Consider the following 14,176-nt stretch of genomic DNA (forward strand, 5'->3'; position numbering starts at 1 on the left):
ATTATTGTTTTTTGCTTAAAGGTTTGTAATGTGCTAATATTAGATCAAAGGGTTTGTCACAGGCCCAAAGTTGGCTAATAATGGTTAATGAATGGTAGGCCATTTGAGTACGTGAGTTAAATGAAATGATAGCCTCAATCATGTAAATGCATGTCTACATGGAATAATGGACATAAAGAATCGAACAAATCAAGGATCACAATCATAGAAGGAGAGTCATGCACACAAGAAGGAAAATAAGTGGTTATAAGATGTAACCACACAATTAAGCTCAAGTCTCACGTGCTTGTGTTCTTAGTCCGAAAATCATGTTCCAAAATAAATTCCTCAAGCAAAATTAACACAAAAATTTTCAAATTGGTAGGGTGCCCTAAAGATGATTTCTTGGAAGATAAGTCATCACCCTAACCAAGTAGCCCTAATATGCAACAGGTGTTCAAATACAAAAACTAATCATGCAATCTATTCTAACTAATGAAAGAAAAATTAAAATCATAGGTGTTGAAAGGAAAAGAATACCTACGGAAGTCGGTAACCGACCTCCCCACACTTAAAAGTTTGCACTGTCCTCGGTGCCATGAGTGATACGCAAAGCGGGGTTCGGTTCGCCACTTCCATCATCCGTGCCTTGAGTGCTTGCTTCACTGTTGTCTGAATCGGATGTGGAAATGTCCAGCTCTTCCATAGGCGGTTTGACACAACTCCAAAGCTTCTTCATGTAAGCAAATCGGCGTTTGTTTCGCCGTTCATATCGATCTATCTTCTCATGGAGCTCTACAAGCAATTGATGGGTTGACTTTGGTGGTGCGGATGAAGTGGTAGAAATGGTGGAAGGAGGGGCTATGTCAAGGCTTGTGGTGTCCATGGGAGGTTGAAGATATTTTCCGCTTGGGACGATATCGCCCTTTGCCGGAATTGTAGCCTTCATGTCCTTAGCGTCGCACGGAACACCAGCAGCAGCTACTAAATCGGATACCAAGGCGGGAAATGGTAGATTACCCTTGGCATGGACTCGACCCATCGCTTGTCGGATGAGGAGAGAAATGTTGGCCGGCCTCTTCGTGAGTACGCACCAAACAAGGAGGGCGAGGTCCGCTGTGATGGATGACTTATGGGTGCTCGAAAGCACGTAATGAGATAATATCTGGCCCATGCCCGGGTCTCCACTGTAAGCGCACGTGCATCAAGGCTTTTAGGCCACATCCTAAGTCTCCCTTGGGTCCAATGATTCTCGGGTTCAGCAATGACTCGAAGGATCGAGTCCCAATCAAACCCAAACTCATCCCGTTGCCGTAGGACCTCTTGGTAACCGTCCATTTCCTCCGGTACCGATGAAACATTAAGCACTCGCTAAATAGCCTCCTCTGAAACTGAGACTTGCTTCCGGCGCACGTAAACCGACTGAAGAGACGGGGAATGGAAATTGGAGTAAAACTCCACCACCCAAGAGAGGTTGGTCTCTTGTGGTCGTCGCAATAGAAACCCCTATCCTCGCCGCTCAATGCGGGGTAGCACATACGAAGCAATGTGGTCCGGGGGAGTGAGTAGGGTTCCTCTCAACCATGGTAGGGAACATGAGCTCACAGAAGCGGTTGGGAAACCTTGTGGGGTCCCTTGCCGGATTGCCCTTCTCGTGTTCATCAATATGAACAATTGTCTTCGCCTTCTTTGAAAGGGGCTTAGCTCCTAGTGGAGGTTGCGCCTTGGAGGTTGATTTTTGGGGTGCCCTTTTTGTGGCCGATTTCTTCGACGCCTTTTTCTTGCCTTTTTGGATGGCCATCCTGAAAAAGGAAGGGAAAGAGGGAACATTAAACCCAAATAATCACATTTGGAAAATAACATGCAAGTGAAAGGTAATGCCCAAAAGGAATAGTGTGTCTTGAGGACATGACAGCTATAACATGTGATCAAGACAATAATAAAAGCATGGGACATACACTTAGCATGGGATGCAAGAGTGAGTAAAGCATACAATAAGGCATGAGAAGGATAACTCAAGCATCAACAAGCACACAAGATAGCATATGCAAGGTAGATAGTGAGCACAAGGCAATTATGCGCCTAATCTAACTCCAACACAATAAAGCATGCAATGGAAGAAAGTAGAGTTAAAAAAGGGTGAGATCAATAATCTTGCAATATGCAATAAGGAAGCAAGTCATGAGCAAAGAGCAAGAGAATGGTAAACATAAAGCAAAATAGGCTCAATGCACGTAAAGAAGAGCAAGTGTGTGAAGAAGAAGCACTAAGTTAAGAGCATAGAGTCAAATTGAACCAAAATGGTATAGGTACATTTCAACAAACACTTGGTGTGCACTATTCAAATAATGAGCAAATAAGAGAAATTCAAACATGTAAAACCCTAAATGGAATACCAATCATCATAACAATACCACATAATCACAAAGAAATCAAGAGATATCAAAATGACCCATCAAAACAAGAGAGAACTCAAATTTCAACACCCATGGGTAATATGAAAAGAAAAAAAAGCAAACAAGTAAGAACAAGTTAAGCAAAATGCAACTAAGGAAAAAGAAGCAAAAGAGTAATCAAATGCAACTAGTAAGAGAAAAATTTCAAAGAGGACAAAAGAGAAGAGGGAGTAGGAGTAGAACCTTGAGAAGGAGAAGAAAGCAATGTGAAATGTAAGTGGAAAATAGGAAAAGAGAGGAGAGAGAAAAGAGGGGAGAGAGAAAGTGTGGGACCGCCGGAGGTGGTGGTCGCCGATGGCGGTGGTGGTGGTCGGAGATAAGGTAGTAGGATGATGGGAGAAGATAGAAGAAGAGAAGGGATGGAAGAATGAGAGTGGAGGAAGGAAATTTGAAACAAAAACAAAACAGGGCGCGCATTGATCATTAGTTGCGTCTGGGATGCGACGCGTGCACGCACTCCACGCGTATGCGTTGATGGATGGATATGGGGCGTGATGCGTAAGCGTCCCTCACGCGTACGCGTGAGGTACAGAAAAGGGAGGGGACGCGTACGCGTCAGGTGACGCACACGCGTGGACAGAGTTGTGCCTTGGGCACAAAGTTGGCACAAGAGAGGCCTAACTCTCTGGTTTTTGTATCATGAGAGGCGTGCAGCACAATCGACGTGTACGCGTCTGTCACGCTTACGCGTGGATTACAAAATCGGCGAACGATGCGTATGCATCTGCCACGCTTATGTGTGGGTCGCCTAGCACAAAGTAGGCATAAAGGGGGGCATAACTCTCTGATTTTTGTACCAGAGTGTCCAAAATTCGCAATCGATGCGTACGCGTCGCCCACGCGTACGCGTGGGTTAGCGAAATGGCAATGGACGCATAGGCGTCACCCACGCTTACACGTGGGTCGCAATTGTGCCTTTGGCACAAAATGGGCACAGATTAGGCACAACTCTCTGGTTTTAGTACCAGAAGTTGCGAAAACGCGTCGACACATACGCATGATGCACGCTTGCGCGTCGATAGTCCCTTTTTTTTTTTACACATGACGAGGGGCACTTATAGAACAAATTGGTAGTAATGCATGCTAAAGGGGTCAAAAACATCAAAAACCTCATGTAACACTCAACCTTAAGCTTTTCTTCAACATCTTAATTCAATCAAACCATTATCAAAGAACTCCTCATGAGTAATTTAACACAAAAATCAAGCAAAAATCAACCCTACTATGAACAAACTCATAAATCAAGCAATCACCAAAGGTACAAAAATTCTACAAGCTATGTGCAAGAAACTATAAGCAAAGGTAGATCATACCATGGTGGGGTGTCTCCCACCTAGTACTTTTCTTTAACGTCCTTAAGTTGGACGGTCATGAGCTCAAATCTCTTCTCCTTCGGGTGCGTCCTCAAGAAGGAACACCTCAACCTCTTTGTTGCTTTTCATCTTTTCTCCATGGTATAACTTTAGATGATGACCATTAACCTTGAAGACATTGGGGCTTGAAGGATGGCGCAAGTGATAGATCCCATATGGCTCCGCTTTCTCCACTTTATACGGGCCTTCCCACCTTGATCTCAACTTTCCGAGCATCAATCTCAACCTAGAGTTATAGAGGAGAACTAACTCTCCTGCTCTAAACTCTCTTCTTCTAATGTTTCTATCATGCACCGCTTTCATCTTCTCCTTGTAAAGCCTTGAATTCTCATAGGCTTCTTAGCGAAGGTTCTCAAGCTCCACCAATTGTAACTTCCTTTCGACTCCAACCCCAAAACCTGTGTTGCATTCTTTTACGGCACAATATGCTTTATGCTCTATCTCCATCGGTAGATGGCAAGCCTTCCCATAGACCAACCGGAATGGGCTCATACCAATCAGCGTCTTGTAGGCCGTCTGGTAAGCCCAAAGTGCATCACCGAGCTTAGAACTCCAATCTTTCCTGTGAGGCTTCACAACCTTTTTCAATATGCGCTTGATTTCCTGATTGGAGACCTCGGCTTGGCCATTCGTTTGTGGGTGGTATGCTGTGGCCACTTTATGGATGATATCATACTTCTTCATTAACCCTGTCATTCTTTTGTTGCAAAAATGCGAGCCTTGATCACTCACGATTGCTCGTGGTGATCCAAAGCGGCAAATAATGTTATTCCGAAAAAAAGAAAGAACCACATTAGCATCATCGGTTCGGGTGAGAATCGCCTCTACCCACTTAGAAACATAGTCAACAGCTAGCAAAATGTACATGAAACCATTAGAATTTGGAAAGGTCCCTATAAAGTCAATACCCCAAACATAAAAAATTTCACAAAACAACATTGTTTGTTGTGGTATCTCATTCTTTTTAGAGATATTTCCAAACTTAAGGCATTGTGGACAAGAATTACAAAAGAGAGATGCATCTTTGAAAAGTGTAGGCCACCAAAACCCACAATCTAAGACCTTCCGAGCCGTCCTTTGAGGACCAAAATGGCCACCACTCTCGGAATAGTAGCAAGCCTCCAAAATAGCTTGATGCTCGGATTGCGGTATACACCTTCGAATTACTTGATCGGCACCACATCTCCATAAGTATGGGTCATGCCATACATAATATTTGGATTCGCTTTTGAGCTTATCCTTTTGATGTTGAGAAATATTAGGAGGAAATGTGCGAGCAACCAAGTAATTGGCAATAGGTGCATACCAAGGGATCACCTCGAAAGTTGCTAGCAAGCCCTTAAGAGGAAATGCATCATTAATAGGAGTGGGATCGCCCTTTGTGTGCTCAAGGCGACTCAAGTGGTCCGCCACTAAGTTTTGCGAACCACTCCTATCTTTGATTTTTAGGTCAAATTCTTGCAATAGCAACACCCATAGGATCAACCTAGGTTTGGATTCCTTCTTGGCCAACAAATATTTCAATGCCGCATGATCCGAGTATACTACCACCTTAGTGCCAAGTAGATAAGCCCGGAATTTATCCAAGGCGAAGACAATAGCTAACAATTCTTTCTCGGTGGTAGTATAATTGGATTGCGCTCCATCTAAAGTTTTAGAGACATAGGCAATAACATAAGGAATTTTACCCTCGCGCTATGCTAGCGCCGCTCCCACCGCGTAGTTTGATGCATCACACATTATCTCGAATGGCCTAGTCCAATCCGGCCCTCTGACGATGGGAGCTTGGGTCAAAGCGATCTTGAGCTTGTCAAACGCCTCCATGCATTCTTCACTTAAATCAAATTCCACATCCTTTTACAACAATTGAGAGAGAGGTAACGCCACCTTACTAAAGTCCTTAATGAATCGCCGGTAAAAACCTGCATGTCCAAGAAATGCACGGACTTCCCTCACAGAAGAAGGGTAAGGCAAACTAGAAATAACATTGACCTTTGCCGGATCCACAGAGATCCCATCATTAGAGACAATGTGCCCTAAAACAATACCTTGTCTAACCATAAAATGGCATTTCTCAAAATTTAACACAAGGTTTGATTTAGTACACCTCTCTAATACTTTTGCTAGATTGTCCAAGCAAAGGTCAAAAGAGTCCCCATAAATAGAAAAATTGTCCATGAACACCTCCATACAATGCTCCAAAAGATCTGTAAATATACTCATCATACACCTTTGGAACGTTGCTGGTGCGTTGCACAAGCCAAATGGCATTCTGTTATACGCATACGTTCCAAAAGGGCATGTGAAGGTTTCTTGGTCTTCGGGAACAATGTGTATTTGAAAATAACCAGAATATCCATGTAAGAAACAGTAATGAGATTTACCACATAGGCGATCAAGCATTTGATCGATGAAGGACAATGGAAAGTGATCCTTCCTAGTGGCCAAGTTTAGGCGCCGATAGTCAATACACACCCTCCATGAGTTTTGGACTCTTGTGGCTATAAGCTCCCCTTGTTCGTTCTTGTTTGTAGTAACACCGGATTTCTTTGGAACTACTTGGACGGGGCTCACCCACTCACTATTCGAAATCGGATAGATAATGTCCGCTTCTAATAATCGGGTGACCTCCTTCTTCACAACCTCTAAAATGGTAGGATTTAGATGCCTTTGAGGTTGTCTAATGGGTTTGTCTCCTTCTTCTAGAAAAATTCGGTGTTCACACAGTTGGGGGCTAATGCCAATTAAGTCTGCTAAGCTCCACCCAATGGTCTTCTTGTTCCTCCTCAAGACATTAAGCAACTTCTCCTCTTGGTGGGAGGAGAGCTCCTTTGCAACAATTACCGGGAGCTTTTGGTCGTCTTCAAGGAAGGCATATTTTAGGTGGGGTGAGAGTAGTTTCAAATCTACTTTTTGTTCATGACTCGGTACTTTCTCATCCGGTGTCATTGGAGATGATAGGGCATCTTTTTCACATACATGGGAACTTCCCACACTTGGGTCTTGAATCATACTCTTTCCATCAAAATCACCTTGGTGGACTTCGGCCACCACATTATCAATCAAATCACACCAGAAAATAGAGTGATCCTCTGGTGGATGTCTCATGGCTTTATCTAGATTAAAGCTCACCTCTCTTCCATCGATCTCAAACGAGTAAGTACCCAAAAACACATCTAATTTGAACCGGGAGGTCTTCAAAAATGGCCTCCCAAGCAAAATAGATGAAGTCCTTCTGGAATCACTAGGGGGCATCTTGAGAATATGAAAATCAATCGGGAAGACCAACCCTTTTGATACTCACTAGAACATCCTCCGCAATACCAACTACGGAAATTATACTTTTGTCCGCCAAAACAAATCGGGCGGTCGACCGTTTCAACGGTGAAAGCTTTAAGACCTCATAGACGGAAAAGGGCATAATACTCACACATGCACCAAGATCGCACATACAATCAACAAATTCGACCCCATCTATGGTGCAAGTTACTAGGCAAGGGCCGGGGTCACCACACTTCTCTGGCACATCATCCATTAAAGTGGAGATTGAGCTTCCCAATGGAATAGTTTCTAAATCATTAAGCTTCTCCTTGTTCATGCATAGGTTCTTTAGAAACTTGGCATATTTAGGTACTTGACGGATAGCATCAAAGAGAGGAATGGTTACCTCAACTTTCTTGAACATCTCCACCATTTTGGGATCCAACTCAACTCGCTTCTTAGTCTTCCTTGCCAATGTGGGAAATGGGATTGGAGTAGCATCTTGCAAGACATCTCCCTCCTTAAATATTCCACCCTGTGGTTGAGCAATCACTTCTTCAACTACCTCTTGGGCTTCATCTTCCTCTTCAACTTCTTCTATCTCAACCACATCCTTATCTTGAGTGACCTCTATTGGACTTGGCTCTTCATGGCTCCTCTCTTGTAATTTGGTGCTGGACCTCAAGGTAATGATATTGATGCCAACCTTGGGGTTGGATAGAGGTTGAGAGGGTAAGGAACTTGAGCTTGAGGGTTGAATAGTAGAGGTAGAGGGAGAGTTTGAGGGGGGTTCCATTCGGGAAATAAGGGCTTGGAGTGTAGAATTGAGACCGGTAAGGCTTGCGGCAAATGTTGTTTGAAGCTCCTTTTGTCCTTGGAGGATGGAGCGGAGTGTCTCATCTTGGTTGGAAGAAGGAGAAGGATAAGTGATTTGGGGGGCTTGTGGTTGGTTGGGTGGAGGTGCTTGCCTTTGATGAGGTGCTTGGTAGGTTTGGTAGGCTCTTCCTCGGTTTTGGTTTTGGTATGAAAGATTTTGTTGGTATCGGTTTTATTGGTTGTTGTTGTTGTTGTTCCATCTTTGGTTCCCACTATTGTCCCTTCCTCCTTGATTATAATTGTCCTTCCATCCTTGGTTGGAGTTGTCCCTCCATCCTTGGTTGGAGTTATCTTGCCACTTTTGATTGAAATTACCCCCTTGGTTATAGTTGCCTCCTTGTTGATGATAACCTTGGTTTGGACAATTGTAGTAGGCATTAGTGGCCGCTGGTGCACGAAATTGTGATCTCCAGGCTCGAACAAATCCTGGTAATGGCTCCAGAGCTTGGTGCTCTGATCTTAATTCATAATTGTCACAACTTCGATACAACTAACCAGCAAGTGCACTGGGTCGTCCAAGTAATACCTTACGTGAGTAAGGGTCGAATCCCACGGAGATTGTTGGTATGAAGCAAGCTATGGTCACCTTGCAAATCTCAGTCAGGCAGATATAAATTGATAATGGTGTTTTCGAATATTATATAATAAAATAGGGATAGAGATACTTATGTAATTCATTGGTAGGAATTTCAGATAAGCGAATGGAGATGCTTTTTGTTCTTCTGAACCTCTGCTTTCCTGCTATCTTCATCCAATCTGTCTTACTCCTTTCCATGGTTGGCTGTATGCAAGGGCATCACCGTTGTCAGTGGCTACATCCCCTCCTCTCAGTGAATAATATGCTCACGCACCCTGTCACGGCACGGCTATTCATCTGTCGGTTCCCGATCATGCTGGAATAGGATTCACCCTCCTTTTGCGTCTGTCACTAACGCCCAGCACTCGCGAGTTTGAAGCTCGTCACAGTCATTCAATCATTGAATCCTACTCAGAATACCACAGACAAGGTTTAGACCTTCCGGATTCTCTTGAATGCCGCCATCATTCTAGCTTACGCCACGAAGATTCTGGTTAGGAGATCTAAGAGATACTCATTCTAGCTTAATTCATGTAGAACAGAAGTGTTTGTCAGGCACGCGTTCATAAAGGAGAAGGATGATGAGCGTCACACATAATCATCACCTTCATCACGTTCTTGGGTGCGAATGGATATCTTAGAAGAGAAATAAGAAGAATTGAATAGAAAACAGTAGTACGTGCATTAATCTTTGAGGAACAGCAGAGCTCCACACCTTAATCTATGGAGTGTAGAAACTCTACCGTTAAAAATACATAAGTGAAGGTCCAGGCATGGCCGAGATGGCCAGCCCCCTAAAACGTGATCAAAGGATCATAAGGTAATCCAAAGATGGTCTAAAAGACTAGTAAGAGGTCCTATTTATAATAAACTAGTCACTAGGGTTTACATGAGTAAGTAATTGATGCATAAATCCACTTCCGGGGCCCACTTGGTGTGTGTTTGGGCTGAGCTTAAGTGTTGCACGTGAAGAGGCCATTTGTGGAGTTGAACGCCAGTTTTTGTGCTATTTTGGGCGTTCAACTCTGGTTTTGGATCCTTTTCTGGCGCTGGACACCAGATTTGGGTAGAAAGCTGGCGTTGAACGCCAGTTTATGTCGTCTATTCTTGGCCAAAGTATGGACTATTATATATTGCTGGAAAGCCCTGGATGTCTACTTTCCAACGCAATTGGAAGCGCGCCATTTAGAGTTCTGTAGCTCCAGAAAAGCCACTTTGAGTGCAGGGAGGTCAGAATCCAACAGCATCAGCAGTCCTTTTTCAACCTCTGAATCTGATTTCTGCTCAAGTCCCTCAATTTCAGCCAGAAAATACCTGAAATCACAGAAAAACACACAAACTCATAGTAAAGTCCAGAAATGTGAATTTAACATAAAAACTAATGAAAACTTCCCTAAAAGTAACTAGATCCTACTAAAAACATACTAAAAACAATGCCAAAAAGCGTATAAATTATCCGCTCATCACAACACCAAACTTAAATTGTTGCTTGTCCCCAAGCAACTGAAAATCAAATAGGATAAAAAGAAGAGAATATACTATAAATTCCAAACTATCAATGAAACAGAGCTTCAATCATATGAGCGGGACTTATAGCTTTTTGCCTCTTGAATAGTTTTGGCATCTCACTTTATCCATTGAGGTTCAGAATGATTGGCATCTATAGGAACTTCAGATTTCAAATAGTGTTATTGACTCTCCTAGTTCAGTATGATGATTCTTGAACACAGCTTCTTTATGAGTCTTGGCCGTGGCCCTAAGCACTTTGTTTTCCAGTATTACCACCGGATACATAAATGCCACAGACACATAATTGGGTGAACCTTTTCAGATTGTGACTCAGCTTTGCTAAAGTCCCCAATTAGAGGTGTCCAGGGTTCTTAAGCACACTCTTTTTTTTTTGCTTTGGACCTTGACTTTAACCGCTCAGTCTCAAGTTTTCACTTGACACCTACACGCCACAAGCACATGGTTAGGGACAACTTGGTTTAGCCGCTTAGACCAGGATTTTATTCCTTTAGGCCCTCCTATCCACTGATGCTCAAAGCCTTGGGATCCTTTTTATTTGCCCTTGCCTTTTGGTTTTAAGGGTTATTAGCTTTTTGCTCTTGCTTTTTCTTTTTCTTTCTATTTTTTTTTCGCCTATTTTTTTCTCTTTCTCTTTTTTTTTTTTTTTTTTCTGCAAGCTTTGTTTTTTTGCTGCTTTTTCTTGCTTCAAGAATCATTTTTATGATTTTTTAGATTATCAAATAACATGTCCCCTAGTCATCATTCTTTCAAGAGCCAACATATTTAACATTCTTAAACAACAACTTCAAAAGACATATGCACTGTTCAAGCATACATTCAGAAAACAAGAAGCATTGTCACCACATCAATATAATTAAGCTAAGTTCAAGGATAAATTTGAAACTCATGTACTTCTTGTTCTTTTGAATTAAAACATTTTTCATTTAAGGGAGGTGATGGATTCATAGGACATTTATAACTTTAAGACAAAGTTACTAACTACTAATGATCATGTAATGAAGACACAAACACAGATAAGCACATAACATAGAAAACGAAAAACAGAAGAAATAAGAACAAGGAATGAATCCACCTTAGTGATGGTGGCATTTCCTTCTTGAGGAACCAATGATGTCCTTGAGCTCTTCTATGTCTCTTCCTTGTCTTTGTTGCTCCTCCCTCATTGCTTTTTGATCTTCTCTTATTTCATAGAGCATGATGGAGTACTCTTGATGTTCCACCCTTAGTTGTCCCATATTGGAACTCAATTCTCCTAGGGAGGTGCTGATTTGCTCCCAATAGTTTTGTGGAGGAAAGTGCATTTGAGGCATTTCCGGAATCTCATGGTGGTGAGCTTCTTGCGCCTCTTGAGCTCCATGACTGGGCTCTCTTGCTTGCTCCATCTTTTTCTTAGTGATGGGCTTGTCCTCTTTAATGAGGATATCTCCTTCTATGAAAGCTCCAGCTGAGTAACATAGATGGCAAATGAGGTGAGGGAAGGCTAACCTTGCCATAGTGGAGGACTTGTCAGCCACCTTGTAGAGTTCTTGAGGTATAATCTCATGAACTTCCACCTCTTCTCCAATCATGATGCTATGGATCATGATGGCCCGGTCTATAGTAACTTCAGACCGGTTGCTAGTGGGAATGATTGAGCATTGAATAAACTCCAACCATCCTCTAGCAATAGGCTTGAGGTCCAATCTTCTTAGTTGAACCGGCTTGTCTTTGGAGTCAATCTTCCATTGAGCTCCTTCTACACATATGTCCATAAGGACTTGGTCCAACCTTTGATCAAAGTTGACTCTCCTTGTGTAGGGGCGTGCGTTCTCTTCCATGTATGGCAAGTTGAACGCCAACCTCACATTTTCCGGACTAAAATCTAAGTATTTCCCCCGAACCATTGTAACATAGTTCTTTGGATCCGGGTTCTTACTTTGATCATGGTTCTTGGTGATCCATGCATTGGCATAGAACTCTTGAACCATTAGGATGCCGACTTGTTGGATGGGATTTGTTAGAACTTCCCAACCTCTTCTTTGAATTTCATGTCGGATCTCCGGATACTCATTTCTTTTGAGTTTAAAAGGGACCTCAGGGATCACCTTCTTCTTGGCCACAACATCATAGAAGTGGTCTTGATGGGCTTTGGAGATGAACCTTTCCATCTCCCATGACTCGGATGTGGAAGCTTTTATCTTCCCTTTCCCTCTTCTAGAGGATTCTCCGGTCTTAGGTGCCATCAATGGTAATGGAAAAACAAAAAGCTTATGCTTTTACCACACCAAACTTAGAATATTGCTCGCCCTCGAGCAATAAACAAAAGAATAGAAGAAGAAGAAGAAGAAATATGGAGAGGGAGAGGGAGATGTGATTTCGGCCAAGGAGAGTGTAGAGGGGTGTGTTGTGTGAATTTGGTGAAGAATGGAGGTCTTTATATAGGGAATGGAGGGGGGGTTAAGGTTCGGCCATATGGGTGGGTTTGGGTGGGAAATTGGTTTTGAATTTTGAAGGTAGGTGGAGTTTATGAGGTAGGTTTATGGGGAAGAGGAGATGGATGTGAGTGGTGAAGGTTTAGTGGGGAAGAGAGATTGAGGTGATTGGTGAGGGATTTTTAGGGAAGAGTGTTTGTGGGGTTGTGTGAAAGAGAGTGGTGAGAAGAAGTGAGTGGAGGTAGGTGGGGATCCTGTGGGGTCCACAGATCCTGAGGTGTTCAAGGATTTACATCCCTGCACCCATTAGGCATGTAAAAATGCCTTTGTATCCAACTCTGGGCGTTCAGCGCCAGGTTGGTGGCCATTTTGGGCGTTCAACGCCCATTTGTGTGCCATTTCTGGCGTTGAACGCCAGAACCATGCCTGTTCTGGCGTTCAGCGCCCAGAAGCTGCCCATTTTGGGCGTTCAGCGCCAGAACCATGCTCTGTTCTGGCGCTGAACGCCAGACAGATGCTCCTCCAGGGTGTGATTTTTCTTCTGCTGTTTTTGATTCCGTTTTCAATTTTTCTATTTATTTTGTGACTCCACATGATCATGAACCTAAGAAAACACGAAAAACAATAAAAATAAGAATTAGATAAACATTGGGTTGCCTCCCAACAAGCGCTTCTTTAATGTCAATAGCTTGACAGTGGGCTCTCATGGAGCCTCACTGATGTGCAGAGCTTTGTTGAGACTCTCCAACACCAAACTTAGAGTTTGGATATGGGAGTTCAACACCAAACTTAGAGTTTGGTTGTGGCCTCCCAACACCAAACTTAGAGTTTGACTGTGGGGGCTCTGGTTGATTCTGCTTTGAGAGAAGCTTTTTCTGCTTCCTCTCCATGGTTGCAGAGGGAGATCCTTGAGTTTTAAACACAAGGGAGTTCTCATTCCATTGGAGGACTATTTTACCTCTGTCAACATCAATCACAGCTCTTGCTGTGGCCAGGAAAGGTCTTCCTAGGATGATGGATTCATCCTCTTCCTTTCCAGTATCCAGGACTATGAAATCAGCAGGGATGTAAAGGCCCTCAACCTTTACTAATACATCCTCTACTTGTCCATATGCCTATTTTCTTGAGCTGTCTGCCATCTCTAGTGAGATTTTAGCAGCTTGCACCCCACTTGCTTTATTCGAAATAATATTTCTCTCTGCTGTTAAACTCCCCCTTTTCTTTTCTTTGGCCATTTTTTTCATTTTTTTAATGATTGTCTTTCGAAGGCCTACGGGTCGTGAACTTCTTTTCTAGATTCCCAGTTTCTCTATTACAGAGAGGGGCATGAGGTTTATTCCTGAACCAAGGTCACATAGAGCCTTAAAGATCATGGTGCCTATGGTACAGGGTATTATGAACTTTCCAGGATCCTGTCTCTTCTGAGGCAATGTCAGTTGATCCAGATCACTTAGTTCATTGATGAACAAGGGAGGTTCAACTTCCCAAGCATCAATGCCAAATAATTTGGCATTCAGCTTCATGATTGCACCAAGAAACTTGGCAGTTTTCTCTTCAGTGACATCCTCATTCTCTTCAGAAGAGGAATACTCATCAGAGCTCATGAAGGGCATAAGGAGGGTCAATGGAATCTCTATGGTCTCTAGATGAGTCTCAGATTCCTTTGGTTCCTCAGAGGGAAGCTCCTTATTGATCACTGGACGTCCCAGGAGG

Source organism: Arachis ipaensis, chromosome B8, assembly GCF_059453495.1.
Source record: "Arachis ipaensis isolate K30076 ecotype BB chromosome B8, ASM5945349v1, whole genome shotgun sequence".
Lineage (NCBI taxonomy): Eukaryota > Viridiplantae > Streptophyta > Magnoliopsida > Fabales > Fabaceae > Arachis > Arachis ipaensis.